We start from the raw sequence: 16,260 nt of genomic DNA on the forward strand, positions 1-16,260 counted from the left end.
ATGAGTGGGCTGTCGTCCCTAAACCACTGACAGTAGCTGGAACTCCGTGGCTTCAGCACCCCACTGTGTGTGTGTATGTGTGTGTGTGTGTGTGTGTGAATTTGTGTGAGCACCTGTGAGAGGGTGTGTGAGTGTGTAAGTATGTGTGGTGTGCACTGTGTGAGCATATGTATGCATGTATGTAAGCATGTGTATGCTGCACATGTGTCAGTGAGTGAAAGTGTGTTCATGCACATGTCTGGATGTGTGTGTGTGGATGAGTGTGTGGTGTGTGCACATGTATGCATGTGTGTGTCTTTTCTTTGGCTTTGTTTGAATTGCGAAGTGTCAATAAATTAATCAAATTTACTGCATTCTGTGATTAATTCTGATGCCTTTAAAAAGAGGTTATTTGATATTTTTTCTAAGAAGTACAGTGATGTCTTTTAAAAAGGACACATTTGCCCCTTTCCTGGTGGGGTGTCTTCTTTCTAATTCTCACCTTATAATATCTTATGCTCAACTCCCAGAAACACGATAAACACTAGTGATCTTGTCAGGCATGATGGTCTAATTCCTGGCTTCAGTGGGAGTCTTAGGTACGATTTTGCCTGTTGATATAAGATAACCATTCTTTATCATGTTAACCAACTGTTATTTTTTAAATTCCTGTTTTGTTAAGAATTTTAACCAGTAATAAACATTGAATTACATCAAAAGCCTTTTAAAGCAGCTATTGAAATATTTGTCTTCTTTTTGCTCTTTTGTGTGATAGATGGATATTGCCGTAAACTCTATATTTCATTGGAATGTTGTTTTGATACACTTTAACTCAATTTGCCAATGTTTTAGGATTTTATATGTATATGTATGCAACCTCTGTCAAATTTGGCATCTGATTATTTTAGCTAAAGTGAATTTAAAAAACGCTTTATGTTTTCCACATTCTATAGCATTGTCATGATCATTTCCTTGCAGCTATGACAAATTACCAAAAAATTTATTAACATATATTTGTGACCTTTTTAAAAATCAACTTTTAATTTTAGAAGAGTTTTAGATTTGCAAGAAACGCCACAGATAACACTGAGTGTTCCCACCCCCACACCCACTTCCCGTATTGTTACTGTCTTGCTTAGAATGGAAGCTTTGTTACAGTTTGTGGACCAGTCTCTATGCCTTACTGTTAACTAAACCCCATTCTTGATTCTGATGTCCTCAGTTTTTACCCAATGCCTTTGTCTAAACCAAGGTCCCACCCTGGACACCACGTTACATTTTGACACTGTGGCTCCTTGTGCTCCTTAGATGCCTCTGGCTGTGGCGGCTATTCAGGTTTTCCTTGTTCTTGATGACCTTGACAGTTTTGAGGGGTTCTGGTCATGTGTTTTGTTGAATATCCATCCTCTGGGATTTGCCTGAAGTTTTTCTCACGGCTAGAGATGTGTTATGGCTTTTGGGGAGGAGGACCACAGAGGTAAAATGCTTTCTTATCATATCGTATCGAGGGCGTGCATGACCAACAGGACTTACCACTGATGATGGTGACCTTGCTCTCCTGGCTGAGGTCTTGTTCGTCAGGTTTCTCCTCTGTGAAGCTAGCCCCATCCTTCCATTCTTCAGTCTTTGGAAGGAGGCCACTTTGTGCTGCCCACACTTAAGGGGTGGGGAGTTGTAATTCATCTCCGTGAGGGCAGAGGAACCACGTAATTCATTTAGAATTCTGCAGGGGAGGTTTATCTCTTCACCTCCATTTATTTATTATTCATTTATTTATTTGTATCAGTATGGACTCAAGGACACTGGTCTTGTACTTGGGTTATGATCCAACGTGGCTTTATTTATTTTATTGCTCAAATTATTCCAGTTTTGAGACATTGGAAGTGATTTCAGTTGGCTCCTGTGTCCCTTGACCTTGGGGTTGTCTTTTTTATTTTTTTTCTTTTCCTGATCATTCCCTGACTTTCTGGCATTATAAGACATTATAAGGTGCTCCAGGCTCATCTTGCCCTAGAATTAGCCATTTTTCCTAGGAGCCCTGATTTCTTTTATTGGAGAATGATATTAGAAACCAGGATCTGGGTTTTGGGTTTGTGCCCTTTTTTGGAGATAATTTTTTATGACAAATATTTTGTATCCTTTTTCAAGTTGATTTTGATGATTTAATTTTTTTGGAAAACCATAATTTTTTGTGACATTTTAAATTTAAGCAGCATACACTTGTATAATACAACATTCAAAATTGTTTTTAAAATGCTATTTCTGTATTATCTCTAGCTGTTTTAAAACTCAACTCCTGGAATAGTTTAGCAAGTCTACTGATTTCTTTTCATTAACGTCTGATTTGAATTTACTATTTCTTTCCTCCTGCTTCCCTGGAAATGCATTTCCCCAGATTTTTAAGTTTATGACTTTTTTTTGAGTAAATACTTAGTTCACGTAATTTTCTTCTTCTTCTTTTAATAGTGAATGCATTTAAAGAAATAAAATTTTCTTTTAAATACAGTTTTGGTACATACTCTGAGATTTTGATATATTACAGCCCCAAATTAAAATGGTAGACTTCTTAGAAAATTTACTTTTGTTTGCTCTTTAACCAAGAGTTATTTCTGAGGATGTTTTAAAATCTCTGGAAGGAAGTATTTTATTTAAGTTTTACTAATGTGTGTTTTTTTCCAATCTTAAGATCACTTTTGGTTAATAATTCTGTTGATACATGTAAGCAGCTTATCTTCTCTTTGTAGAATCAACAGAATCAAGTGCATCAATGAATTTGCAATTATATTATTTACATTTCCTGAATCCTTGGTTTAGGCATACTAGATCTGTTTTACACTGAGTCCCGTGTCCTGCTCTATTTCCTTTCATTTCCTTTTTTTTTTTTTTTTAATCAAATGTTCTTTTTTTTAATCTCCTTTTCTGTGCAGATTTTGAGGATAAGCTATTTGTCTCAAAGACTTCATGACTCTTTCCCTTTGATTTTGGATTATCCCTTAAACTGAAGTGAAGACTCCTCTTTGTCACATTTAATTCATTTTGCCTTAGATTCTGGTCTGGTGTTGATGTGCTCTGATTTCTTTTTATATGTGTTTTCCTGATGGATCTTCATTCATCTTTTTATTTTTAACTTGTCTGCTTTGTTTTATTCTTTGTCTGCCTTTTGTAAGCAGCACATAAGATTGATATTATTAACCCAGTTTGAGTGTGTGTGTCCTTTATTAGGTAGGGGGATTTACTTGATTAAATATATGGTTGCTATGCATATATTAAATTACCTTCAACCATCCTCATCTCTTTCCCCTCCTCCTCCTCCTCCTCCTTCCTTTTCTGAAGTCTGCTTTCTGGTGAGGGGAGCAGCCCAGCTCTCTTGTTTGGGGGGGAACAGTGGTGGAGGGTCCTGGAGTCCGTGCCCAGTGGGGCGTACTAGGATCTCCATAGGGGCTGACCCTCAGCGTGGCCTCAGGCATTGTCCCTGGCTGCCAAGCCCCCTGCCTCACTAGCGAGCTGGACCCCTGCTATCCTCTAATGAATTCCTTCCCTACTTAAGCTGGCTGGTGGCAGGTCTCTTCTTACAATTAAGAGCCTACTATACAGCACAGGGAACTATATTCAACATCTTGTAATAACCTATAAGGGGAAAAAAATCTAAAAGAAATAAATCACTTTCCTGTACACTTGAAACATTGTAAATCAACTATACTTCAATACAATTTTAAGATAACTTAAAAAAGAAAACCCTGGGATAGCAGGAATGAAGAGTTAAAGCTCGCAAGACGTGGCTTATAGGCGAGCAGGGAGGGAAGCGAGCTTCCTGCTGGTGGCTCCCGGTGCCAGGGATTCAGCAGGCGCAGGGCCCCCGCGCGGGCGGTGCGAGCACATGATTGCCTCAGCTCTGGGCTCCCGGGAGACGGAGTGATGGTGCCTTTCCTCCTGGGTCACCTGGGTGTATCCATGACTCTCTTGTGAGGCTGAGTACAGAGGCCGCCTACTAGCCATCACTAGTCCCTTAAAAACATAAAACAAAAAAGCCAATGAAACATTCACATTTCAAATATAGTATTCATATCGAGTTGCTTCTCACTGAGGTCCTTCAGGTTTCAACGAACTTGTGTTACCACAGGTGAGTGAAGGAGGAAGGTTCTCCTACAAGGTGTGAGGATTGGCAGAAGCACAAGAACATGTTTCTGGAGACAGTCAACCAGATGCACTAGAGTTGGGAGGTGGCTGCCCATTTCTGGTTGGTGTAAACACCAACATTTCTGAACAGGGCAGTCAGTGGTCTCTTTGGAACGATCTATCTTGTTCTGGTACAGAGAATGGAACATGTGGTGTGTGCTCTGAGAGTCTGCTTCAAAATCCATTTCCATAATTGCTGTAAGTAAAGGGAATTTTCCCAGACACCGACATATGGTTTTTGGTGCTGTTGCCAGTCTTGGTCTCTGTTTTTCTAGAATCCACCACGTTACACAATTCTGGAGACTTAATTGTATTTTGTACTGGTTTCCTATGGCTGCTCTAACAAATGACCACAAATGAAGGGTCTTAAAACAAGACACATTTTTAATCTTGCAGTTCTGTAGGTCAGAAGTCTGATGCGGGTCTTACTGGGCTAAAATCCAGGCATTGGCAGAGCTTCCGTCCTTTCTGAAAAGTTCTTGCCCTTTCCAGCCTCTAGAATCTGCCTGTGTTCCTAGGGGGATGGCCCCTTCCTCCATCTGCAAAGTTAACAACTTTGGACTGAGTCCTTCTCATCTTGCCATTTCTGTGGTTCTCCCTTCTGAGTAGCTCCTCCTTCATTTTTGACTCTTGTGATTACACTGGGCCCACCTGGATAATCCAGCATAATCTGTCCATCTCAAAGTCAACTGATTAGCAACCTTAATTCCATTTGCCTGAAACCTAACATATTCACGGGTTCTGGACTTAGGATGTGGACATCTGTGGGGGGCATTCGTTTTTCTAGTACTTAATGCCACTGTCCTTCCACGTACGCAGCACTTCATGCGGCTGTGAGACATGGAAGCCCTGCTGACATTGGGAGGACGAGGGGGGATCCCGACTCTAGCTGCCATGTTACCATAGAAATGGAGAATTTTCTGGCTTGATTTTGAAATGGAACCATTATTTGGTACATAGAGTCCCACTAACGGCAGTGCTTCAAGCAGCTCCACAGAGGCTCCTAGCTGCCATGTCGTTTGCTTGAGAGTGGAATTTGTGTAAGAGGCTTCATCATGGACCCAAGTGAGATGGCTTAAGTATGGAAGGCTCAGAGGTGTCCGCCCTTTTCTGGGACAGTTACACAGCTCACTTTCACATCCATCTTTAAATTTTTTTTTAAACTTAAAGATAATTTTAAGCTTACAGAAAAGTTGCAAAGATAGCACAAAGAGTCCCTGTGTACCACTCACCCAGCATGCTACCTTGTATAACCACAGTACAGTTTCAAAACTGAGAAACTAATGCTCGTGCATTACTCTTAGCTGAGTTACATTCAAGTTGGATTTCACCATTTTTCTGCTAATATCCTGTTCTGTTCAGTACTGAACCCAGAATCCACACTGCATATTGTTGTTACAACTCCTTGTCTATTCAGTCTGTGACAGGCCTCAGTCTTTCCTGGTCTTTATGCTCTTGCCATGTTTGAAGAGCAGTGGTCAGGTGTTCTGTAAAATGTCCCTCCATTTGGGGTTATCTTATCTCTTCTTGCAATTAGATTGAAGTTATGCATTTTGAAGAACACCACACACAATTTGTAACCTGAATTCTGTGAATATTTAGATGTTTTTGTAGCCTTTATCCTGACCTCCCACGAGTGACATGCCCCTTTGCATTATCTCCTGACCTTTGGCCTCCAGTAGAACTTAACCGCTCATCATTTTCCCAACTCGGATGGCCCTTTCCTCCAGTGTATTCGCTGACACACACACATGGCTTGGCTGCCACTCAAAATTTCACGTCTAAGACCGTAGCTCCTGGGGCTACCTTTCCCCAACAGAATCTCTCATTCAGATGCTTTGTGTTTTCACTCATTCCAAACTTGGTATTTTTCCTCATTCTGACCTCATGTCACACTTTTCCCTTTCCCTCCCCCGCCTCTCTCCAAAGATTAGTTTGAAGGTGACATGAGGTGAGGGAGGAGCACGACACTGAGTCTAGCAAGTGATTCGTGGATGGGAGTCAGCAGTGGTAATAGCCAGCCTTTTTCTGGCTTTGACTGTCTCCTTTTCAGTCCATCTCCTAAACATCTGTCACCCATGGCTGTCACAGGCAAAGAACGAACCTTGTTCCTGCCTTCCTCATTTTCCCTGGGTGAGTTCAGCCAGCCATCCTTTTGCTTTCTGTTCATACTGAGCAAAAACAAACAAGGAAACGAAAAACTAAAACACAAGAAAACATGAGTAATCTTGCTAATTGGCTAATTGGTTCTGCTAACATTAGAGATAAACTATTGTGCCTTAGCTGAGACCCAGTACTGTAAGACTCTCTTTTACCCATTTTTAGGTACTTTCCCTTTGCTCTAATCCCTAAATGGATCTTTTTGCTACACATCCCTCGAAAAAGTCAAATAGCATCTTTCCGCTTGCTTGGAAGTCCTTCTCCTGCTCACAGTTTACCTGGGTCCTTCCTTCCTTCTCGCTGTTTTGAAGAGGAGGTTTAGTCTTTGCCCTGAGATGTTCACCAGATGCTCTGTTCCAATCTGCCACCTTTCCCTGCCCCACCCCCCACCCCCTACGTCAGCAATCATCCTTCCTCTGACTCTTGCAGGTCCTTTCTGTGGCCTTCCCTACAGGCTTCCTCCCCAAAACAAAGATGCTAACATCTCTGTTACAGGGTCTCTAGCTTGCCTTACCCACCTCCTTTCTCATCAGAGTTCTCAAAAGAATGAAATCATGCTCTGCCTGCAGGTCCCCATTGCCATTCATGTCTTACATTAAAATCTGACTCCCCACCCCCACCCCCAGCCCTTAACGCTGCTGGAACTCTTCAACCTGATTGCTGCATGTAATAACATTTTAAATTCTGCTAGGGATGACTGTGGCATTTGTCACAACTCACCAGATGTTCCTTTCGGAAGTTCACGCCTCCTCTGATTCCCATGGAACTGCAGTTTTGGGTAATTTCTCAGCTCTTACTGTTAATCCTCCGCTTCCATTGGAAGCTCAGTTCCGTGTCTTCAATTTTAACGGCATCTGTGGTTCTCCTCTCTCCTCCCTCCATCTCTCCCTGGGTCCCCTCATTGCTTTCTATGGCTTTGACCATCACTTCAATGCAAAGGACTCAGCGTCTGTATTTCTAGTCCTGGCTCCATCCTGAGATCCCTCTCTCAGCCCCGAACCCACAGATCCCAGGTGCAGACACATCACCTTTGCTTTCTCCCTCCTGTTCTTACATCCTGTTCCTCTTGCAGGAAGGAGCTGCACAGGACAGAGCTCCAGGTTTTTTATGAGACATTCTTTCTACCACCTAGCCAGTGATCAATGGGAGCTTTGAAGCAGCATTTAGCTCAATTTATCTCTTTGTATCTCTTTCCTTCCTTGTCTTTTTGTTTTCCTTTTTCATGAAGGAGCCCCCTGGTTTCCATTCTTCTGATACCGTGTCCCCCTGGTTCCTTTGCCCAATGTGCATACTACCCGAGTGCCAGTAAACCCCCGCAACTGTAGCTCTGATGCAAACCTCTCTGCTGTGCTCCAGGCAGAGGAGTGGTCTTTCCCTTTGGATAGACCACAAGCATCTCAGACTCGAGATGTCCAGCGGAATTAATTTTGCTTCCCTTGAAAACTCTCCTTCTCCAGATTCCCTTGTTCAGGGGATGCAGTGGGTCCAGAAAGCAGAAGTCATCTGACCCTTTTCCCTCCCACTCACCCCCAGCAAAGGACTAGATACCACCCTCTCAGTAGCCCTCCCATCTGTCCTCTCCTATCACCTCTGGTTCCATTGCCTTAGTTCTCGTCCCAGTAGCTTCCTCACTGGCCCACTCTCTCCAATTCTTTTCCCTCTTCTAGCCCAAGCATCCTGCAAAAGCCAGAGGAGAGATTTCTAAAGTGTGAATTCTGTCTGGTCCCTCTCCCGACTATAATCATTCAGAGGGGCTCTCCATCTCCTTCAGGGTGAAATCTTCTTAGAATAGTTAATGTGTAATAAATATATAATAAGTATTATAATATAAATATATATTTATATACACATACTTAAATATATAAAATAAATATAATTATATAAGAATATTATATAATAATACTGATAAATACACAATAGTATATATAATAATAATAAAACGGTTTGCTATTGCCACAATAATGTTTCTTAACAAAATGTCACAGAACATAGTGACCTGCAAGGACGGCCATTTGTTCTTAGGCTCACGTGTCTGCAGGTCAGCTGTGGACTGGCGGTTTCACTCTGGGCTTGGCTGGGCACCCCAGGCTGCAAGTGAGCAGGGCTTGCCCTTAGGCTGTGGTTGGGGTTCACGTCCACTCTCTGTGGGGCAAAGGAGAAATGGCCACTTGGTGACCATTCTTCCTGTAGAGGATAACTAGCATCTGAGAGGGTGTGTGGGGACTGAGATGTCTCTGGAGGCTGTGGTCTGGAACTAGCGTGCTATCACTTCTGTTCACCTTCTTGTGGCTTTAAAAAGTCACATTGTGGAGTCCAACATCCTTGCAGCAGGAGCAGATACTCTGCCCACCCTGGTGGGCAGTATGCCAAGTCCCAGGGAACAGGCAGGGACGCAGGACTCAGATACAGAGAGGACATGAAGAGCTGCAAATGGTGGTAGCACCCGAGGCTTGGGAGAACTCTGTCTTATCCAGATCCGTCGCTCCCTGGTCTCAGAATTCCTTCCCCACACTGCGGCCCGCTCCACCAGACCTGCCCCCTGGCCAGGCCGTCTGCTCTCCCACCGCCGTGCTTTAGACATGTCCTTTCTTCTGCACGGGAAGACGTCCCCTCTGCTCCCCCTGGAGTGCTCCCCTGGCCTCCTTAGCCCCAGCGCTGCTGTCTCTACCTCCAAAAGCGTCCTTACCTTCCAGGCTAGGTTAGGTCCTCACAGCCAGTGTTTCCATCACACCAGTTTCACCACTCTCTGCACACATTTTCTGTCAGGGAGAAGCATTTTATTCTTCTTATTTTGCCTCTTCCAGCAGGTTCTAAGCTCCTTTAGTTCAGGATGTTTATTCTCAGCTTCTTGTATAGAACCAAGTCTGTTCTGTATGCTCAATAAATATTTGTTGAATAAATGAATGGATGAGTGCGCAGACGTCTGCTTCTGAGCACCATTTCATTACATCGTTCATCTTATGAAATCCTACATTATACAGTCATACTTTAAAACAGGTTTAAAAAATCGCACACACACTGGAAGACATTTACAGAACAGTAATTTTTCTCTACCCATTTTTTGTGAACAGACTTGCTTCCTTTAGTAGCCAAGCTAATTTAGAGAAGAATATTGTCTTTGTCCTTGCATTTTGGATCAATTTGATTTACTTTCTTTCAACAACATCTATATTGGGTGGTGATTACACAGCAGCCTTGTTTTTCTTGGATTTTGCCTTGGGCACAAAGAAACTATATTTCACCTTTAAACAATGAGCTCAAAATAGATTTTTTATTGCAATACCCAGATTAATTCAGATATCACCCAATTTTGACTTGGCGTACTTCAGAGCCTGAGTGTGGGTTATTTTATTACTCTGGAAAGTGAAGTGAGTAAATGGTTTCTTGATCTAATCTTAGCTAGTTCTGAGTCACATAAACTCTGATCGATCAAACTCTGAAGTTTGTTTATGCCCACAGGAGACTCAAGGAATGTAAAATTAGAAAAATGCTACAACAAACACGTGGACTTTGACCACAAATCTAAGCAAGATTAGCAATTTATTAATTCGTGTAAAACTAGAAATTAAAATTTGCATTTGTCAGATATAAAAGAGCTACGTTATATTCCAGCCAGTGTTTTCCCTTACACTTTGTTCATTCAACCACAGTTCTGCAGTATTGACTTTCTGTTAGGCACAAAGATCAAATCCTACGATAAGTCCTTTCTCATACGTCCTTACTGGGATGCCCCGTGGATTCCCACACGGTGAGCTCTCCCTCACTGCAGTGAGTAAGAAACACAACTTGTTTAGCTAGAGGTGTGTCCCTGCTCACCCTGGCTGGAGGATGTTGACAGCACTTAACAGGAACCCCCAAATAATAGTGCTTTAAACCAAAAGGGTTTGTTTTCTCGGGAGAAGCTGGGTGTGGGCGAGTCCAGGCTGGTGTGACAGTGTCTGTGTGTCATCAGGTCCAGTCTTCTCCTGATTGGCCACTTTCAGCACGTGGCTTCTATCACTGCATGCAACTCATGATTCAAGAAGCTGCTGGAGCTCCAGCCATCATGTCTGCATCCTATGCAGCAGGAATGGAAGTAGAGAGAAGAGAAAAAAATGGTGCCCTTCCTACTTGTGTAAACCCCTTTTAAGAAGACTTCCTAGAGTCTTCCACACAATTTCGCACGCTTCGATGACTGCAATTTAGTCACATGGGCACACCTTGTTGCAAGGGCAGATAAGAAATGTCTTTTAGCTGGGCACACTGCTTCCTTACATAGAGTCAGGATCCTGTTACCAAGTGACAAGGAAGAAAGAGACATTAGGGGGAGAACAACCATCTCTGCCACAAAGTATTTCTTCGTTATTATCAGATCACCTGTCTGATTAAAACTGTATGTGGCTTCCAAATGCTCCTGTGGATTCGATGTCCGTAGTTCATAAACGTGTGCTTTGGACTCATCCTGTATCACCAGCCTTGGGTCAGAACTGCCTTTCTTGCCTCAGATCTCTCACACTTGCTACCTGTGGTGGAGCAACTACCCTGCATGTCTTGGACTCTGCACTCAACCCTCATTGTCCAGGGCCCTGCCAAGCCCTCAGGCCAGATGGCCACCTGTTCACCTAGCAAACGAAGCTCCCATGGGGCGGGAGCTGGCTGAGCACTTGGAGTAGTGTGGAGAAAGCAACGTTCTTGCTCCTGTGACACCTTTCTTCTGCAAACACACAAAGACATCGCTGTTTCTTGTGCTGACAGGGACGGATCTGGAGGACAAGAGAGGTTGGGGCCACCCAGGACCCACAGGGCTGGGATGGACCCTCAGCAAGAGCAGATGGGCTAGTGATTGGTGTTGAGCTGCAATATCGTCAGACCCACGTCTGGACCCCACATGCCTTCTCCCCCCTTTTCTTGTTCGTTCTGAACAAGGCAAGAGAAATCAAGGGCACTAGAATGAGGGTGAAACTGAGGATAATGTGTCCTTGGAAAGGCTGTAGAGAAAGTGATGTTTGAATGGGGAACTGAGGGATGGGAAGGAGTGAGCTGTGGCTGGGAAGAGTGTTCCAGCCAGAATGTATAGCTGTGCAAAGGCCCTGAGGTCAGCACTTGATTGACATTCAGAGAACAGGAAGGAGGCCATGTGGTTGGAATAGAGAGTTCAAGAGTGTAGGTGGTGGGAGATGAGGTCTGGAGGTGATGGGGCTAGATCACACAGGGCCTCAGGGCTGGTAAAAGGACTTCAAGTGAGACGGGGGGCTTTGGGCTATGGGGACATGATCTCATTGTCTCTCTTGTGGTGTCTTTGTTTAGCAGAGTTCCTGCTTGACAGAAATGTTTGGTAAGGCCTGTATGAAATTTTGAGATTGGTTTACATTTTTTGAATTATTGACAAAGAATGGATTTGGTTATTCCAGAATGGAATACTTTTGGGTGAAAAGATTTTCTTTTTCTTTATTCAGACTTTGAACGTCTGAGATCATCCTCATCACCATAGTGTGCCACCTGGAGGGCTGGCCCCAAGTGACAAGCCACAAGGAGAGACCACGTGTTTCCGTGTGTTCACATGTGTTCACACGGAGAACAGCAGGACTGAGCACTGTGCTTTCAGAGGTGGGTGACTGTTACGGAGCCATGCTTTTCCTAGTCTCTCTTCTTTGCTTTTGGGTTTTTCTCCTCTATTCAGATCACCCCACTTTCCTCCAAAAAGATAAAGATGGAGAAGAAAGCGAGACTAGTAGTGTGGAGTGGAGAACATAACAGCGCGCTTCTCCCAACACGACCCAGTCCCATCCGGGCTTTGCTCCAGAACACCTGAGACCAAGTCCTCACCCATTCTCGAGCCCAGCAGGCCTTTTCAGGCTCCTGTAAGTGAGAGATGTAGCTGAAAGCTGGGGGTTTGGGGAGGGGTCTAATCTTTCGGGCCCAAGGGGCTTGGTGGTACAGGGAGAGGCAGGCGGTCCCAGCCAGGATGCAGCCCCTGCGGGGAGGGGCGGCCGAGTTTGCAGACAGAGGAGGACTCCGGTCTCTGGCCCAGATGAGCCACGCAGAGAGCCACTGAGCGGCCGGTCGCTCAGTGTGGTCCTGGGTCCATTAAGGTTGAGAAATAGCGACTAGTGTGGAGGAAAAGTAGAACAATAGCCAGGGCGTTGATCATGATGCAAATGAGGAAGCTCAAAAGGAAAGCCTCTCTCCTGAGTGTCTCAGACGATCCCACCCCTTCACTACCTGCCCTCCCAGGGCCAGGGAGAGTGACAGCTCGTTGGCAGACAACTGAGGGCCACGCGTGGTGGAATAAAAACGTCCCACATGAAAGGGAGCAAATGAGCGGCCCGGGACGTGTGTTCTGACGGTTCAGCGGCCGTGGTGCCTCGGACCTGAATTCCCGAGTCAGGTGCATCACGGACGTTGCCTGATCTAGGGGTTTGAGACCTTTCTGAAGAGAACGTCTGTAGAGAAGGGAGGGGTTTGAGGCCACATCTGGTTTGAAGGGGGACACACTGGGCCACATCCCTCTGACTCCACCCTTGTCCCAGCTTCTGACTCAGAACAACCACACCACATGTATGCGATACACGTGCATTAAATTTTAAATTCTGCTTTTAAAATTTTATATCCACACCGTAACTTTCTAATGAAGATTGGAAACAACTATTTGTCAAAATGGACTTTGTTTTCAGGAAGGTATTATTCTTGAAGCTGACAGAGACAGGAATTGTTCCACTGAAGGAGTCTGTCACATACCACGCATACCGCTTTGTCAGTGTCCCCAGGGGTTCTCTCCTGGATGCTGCTGACAGCTGCTTCTGGCAGGACAGTTGGGGGCTATATGCTGGAATCTCCACACTCACTGGGGCCAGAGGGGAGAAGGGAGCTGTCGGCATGTTTCCAGCTGGCACAGGAGCCTTAGTGCTAAGGAGGTGAGCAGTTCACGCCTCAGCGAGGAACCCCAGACAAACGCATCCTGGGCTGTTGTCCCTGCGGCTTTAACATCTTTAAGGAGATGCAGAAACCGTGAGGGGCTGACCTCTGCTCAGAGCTTTGGTGATGGTTTTTGTAGTTTTGAATTCCATTAAACGCTGGAATGAAAATTCTTCTTTTTGTCCTGAAAATGTAGACAAGGTGATATGCTTTATCTGGATCTGAGGAAATGTACCAGATTTAAGTTGTATGTGCATTGAAAGGCAGCCTGCATATAGTATATGAGTGTGCATATATGTAACCTTTATGTAGATTGTATTAACTGTCTATGCTGTGTGATAAGTTACCACAAACTTAGGGGCTTCAAACAAAACCCCATTATTTCTCACAGTTCCTCAGCTCAGAAGTCTGGGCAGGCTTGGCTGGGTTCTCTGCTCAGAGTCTTATGGGCTGAAATCACGGAATTGGCCCAGTGAGACTCTTATCTGGGGCCTCGGGGGAAGACGATGTTTCCAGGCTCCCTCGGGTGTTGGCTGAGTTCAGCTCCTTGCAGCTGTAAGACTGAAGTCCTGACTCCTTGCTCGATGTCGGCCAGGGGTTGCTGTCCGCTCCTGGGCTCCCCTTGGTTGCTCTGTGGGCCTTGCATGTGGCCCTGTTTTGAGATATAGGGCATTAACAGAAAGTCTGAGGTTCAGTAAGGCCAGCAGATGAGGAGGTACTCGCCACTGGGCTCCAGACTGCCAGGCTCAGTTCCCCTCTGTATGCTTTCCCATCCTGGACCCATGTTTCTCCCACAGCGGGAGACGGGACGGTGGAGCTGTGCCAAGCAAGGATGAGGTGGCGTCTGAAGCAGCCACTTGCTGTTTACATCCCATCAAAGCAGCTCGTGTGTCCAGACCCAACGTCTAGGAGAGGGGCGAGGGGATGAATATTCGATGAATAACAATAGAGTATGCCAGGCCAAAGATAAAGCTGCTGCCAGACCGTGTTTAGTGACACTTCCTTGCCGACTTGAGCCCTGATATGATTCATCCCAGGGAACGGGAAGCTGGCAGGGATGGCTGTGTAAGCAAGGCTTTCAAAAGCCCTCCCTGACTTCATTACCAAGGAAAACCTTCCACGATCTGTCTCTCACCAGCTCTCAGCATCTTCCAGCTTCTCCTGACTTACCTCTCTTCAGGACCAACTATAGAATTTGCAAGGCCTGATGCAAAATTAAGATGCAGGGCCATGTGTGAAAAAATGAGGAATGTCAAGATGATAACGGCAGAGCATTAAACCAAGTACGGGGTCCTTCTAAGTGCCAGGCTCAGACGTATGTCCGGGAAGCCAGCCCTGGTCCCACCCTGTGTCCCTGGTCCTCTGATCTCAGCCCACAAACTTCCTGCACTTCCGTGTCCCATTTCCCTTCTGTGTAACGCCACCTCCTATCTCCTGTGTCTTTCTTGGCCAGCTTCTGTTCTAGAGTCAAAATCCATTTCTAAACCAGTTCTTTAGGCTTCCTGAAGACTCTGTTCCAATTTCTAGCAGTGTACTTACCTTTTCATGTTTAGACTACAAGATTGTTAAGTGAATGAATAGACAAATGAATGAATAATGGGCTCTGAAGAGTCAAGTCCAACGAAATAAACCACAAGAAGCCTTGTCCGCAGCAGTTCACCCGCGCGAGAATGCAGTCCTTTCCCAGAATCAAAGGACGCTTCTGCGTTCCGCTCTCGGGGAAAGGGGACGGAGCCTTTCAGTTCTGATGTGCTGCAGGCGTTCAGGTCATTGACTCATCCGTGCCCTGCCCCACGGCAGAAATGATCTGAAGGCACAGGGTACAAAAATAATTTACTTATAACCTTGGAAAAGTAAGTGACAATATTTACTTAAATTTTTTCCCTGGGTCTTTATTTCCAAAAGATTTGAGACTGTTGATAAGAAAAGATAAATGAAGCTGAACACAAAGTTCAAGATCACACAGCAGGAAGCCGAAGGTAAGGCTATTACCAGCACCAGGTCATAGAGTTTCTACTTTGAACCTTAGATTTGACTTGGAGTTTCTCAGCAGCAAAAGCAAAGACAGGGAAGGCACTGCTTCATAGATTTCTATTTGTCAGATCAAGTTCAGACTGGCACAGACACAGACGGACGCAGGGTTCCAGGTCTGGCCTGGACAGTCCACACCTCTCCGCGAGCATCCCAGGGAAGGGTGAGCACCTCGCGCAGGGCTTGGCAAAGGGACCCTTTTCCTCCTCGATGCTTCAGCCCCGACTACTAATCAGAGTTCCCCAGAGCTGTCCGGCGCGGTGGTGGGTGCCCTCCACCCAGGCCAGGTGGGCACCACCGCCCAGAGCCACGCAAAGAGGAGGGTCTGTGACCAGCCTTCCGACTGAGGACCCACGCCTGAGCCGAAGGCTCCTGGCTTCCGGTGGGGGAGACAGACAGCCTGGGGACCGAGCAGGAGAGAGCGCGCCTGAGCCCAGCGGAGGCAGGACTGCAGCGCCCAGCGCGCTCTTCCCCTCTTCCCGCAGGCGCCCTGGGAGCTCGCCTGGCCCGCCTCGTCCTGAGTTTCAGGGAAGCGGGGCGCGGGGGGAGGGGAGGGGAGGGGAGGGGCGGGCCCGGGAGGGGCGCTGTTTGCATTTTAGTTAATAAAAGCCGAGAGTGTGCTCCTGAACCGGAGCCTGCGAGCCTCCCTCCACTCTCAGGAGACGAGCTAATGTCGCCGGCTGGGCCGTTTCCCCATCAGCGCGAGGCCAGTGAGAGGAGCGGGGGCGGGCCCAGCGCACCCCTCCGTCTCTCTCACGTCCCTCCCTGACGGACACAGGGGACTTTCTCAGCAGCTGGAAGGGGGCTAATTTAGTAGCTCAGAGGGGAGAAGTTCTGAGATGTTAATTTTTTAAAATTTATTTTTAAATTTTAACTTTATCTTGAAGGGGGTAGGAAACTAGGTTTATTTATGTATTTATTTATTTTTTAATGGAGGTGCTGGGGATTGAACCCAGGACCTCGTGCATGCTAAGCACACACTCTGCCACTGAGCTGCACCCTCCCCCAGATGTTAATTGA

General features: G+C 45.7%; 1 long non-coding RNA gene across 2 annotated transcripts in view; it reads left to right on the forward strand.

Moving 5' to 3' along the window:
- The window catches only part of LOC141575770 (uncharacterized), a 29,724-nt gene extending 13,914 nt beyond the window's left edge, over positions 1–15,810 (forward strand). The window contains exons 2-3 of one of the 2 annotated variants that reach the window (XR_012503576.1): positions 11,751–12,155; positions 15,115–15,810. This is a non-coding gene — a long non-coding RNA (uncharacterized LOC141575770). Of the gene's footprint in view, positions 1–11,750 lie in introns of both variants that reach the window. The other variant, XR_012503577.1, reaches the window with a different exon arrangement.
- The last annotated feature ends 450 nt before the right edge of the window (positions 15,811–16,260 follow it).

Source organism: Camelus bactrianus, chromosome 3 (genome assembly GCF_048773025.1).
Source record: "Camelus bactrianus isolate YW-2024 breed Bactrian camel chromosome 3, ASM4877302v1, whole genome shotgun sequence".
Taxonomy (NCBI): domain Eukaryota; kingdom Metazoa; phylum Chordata; class Mammalia; order Artiodactyla; family Camelidae; genus Camelus; species Camelus bactrianus.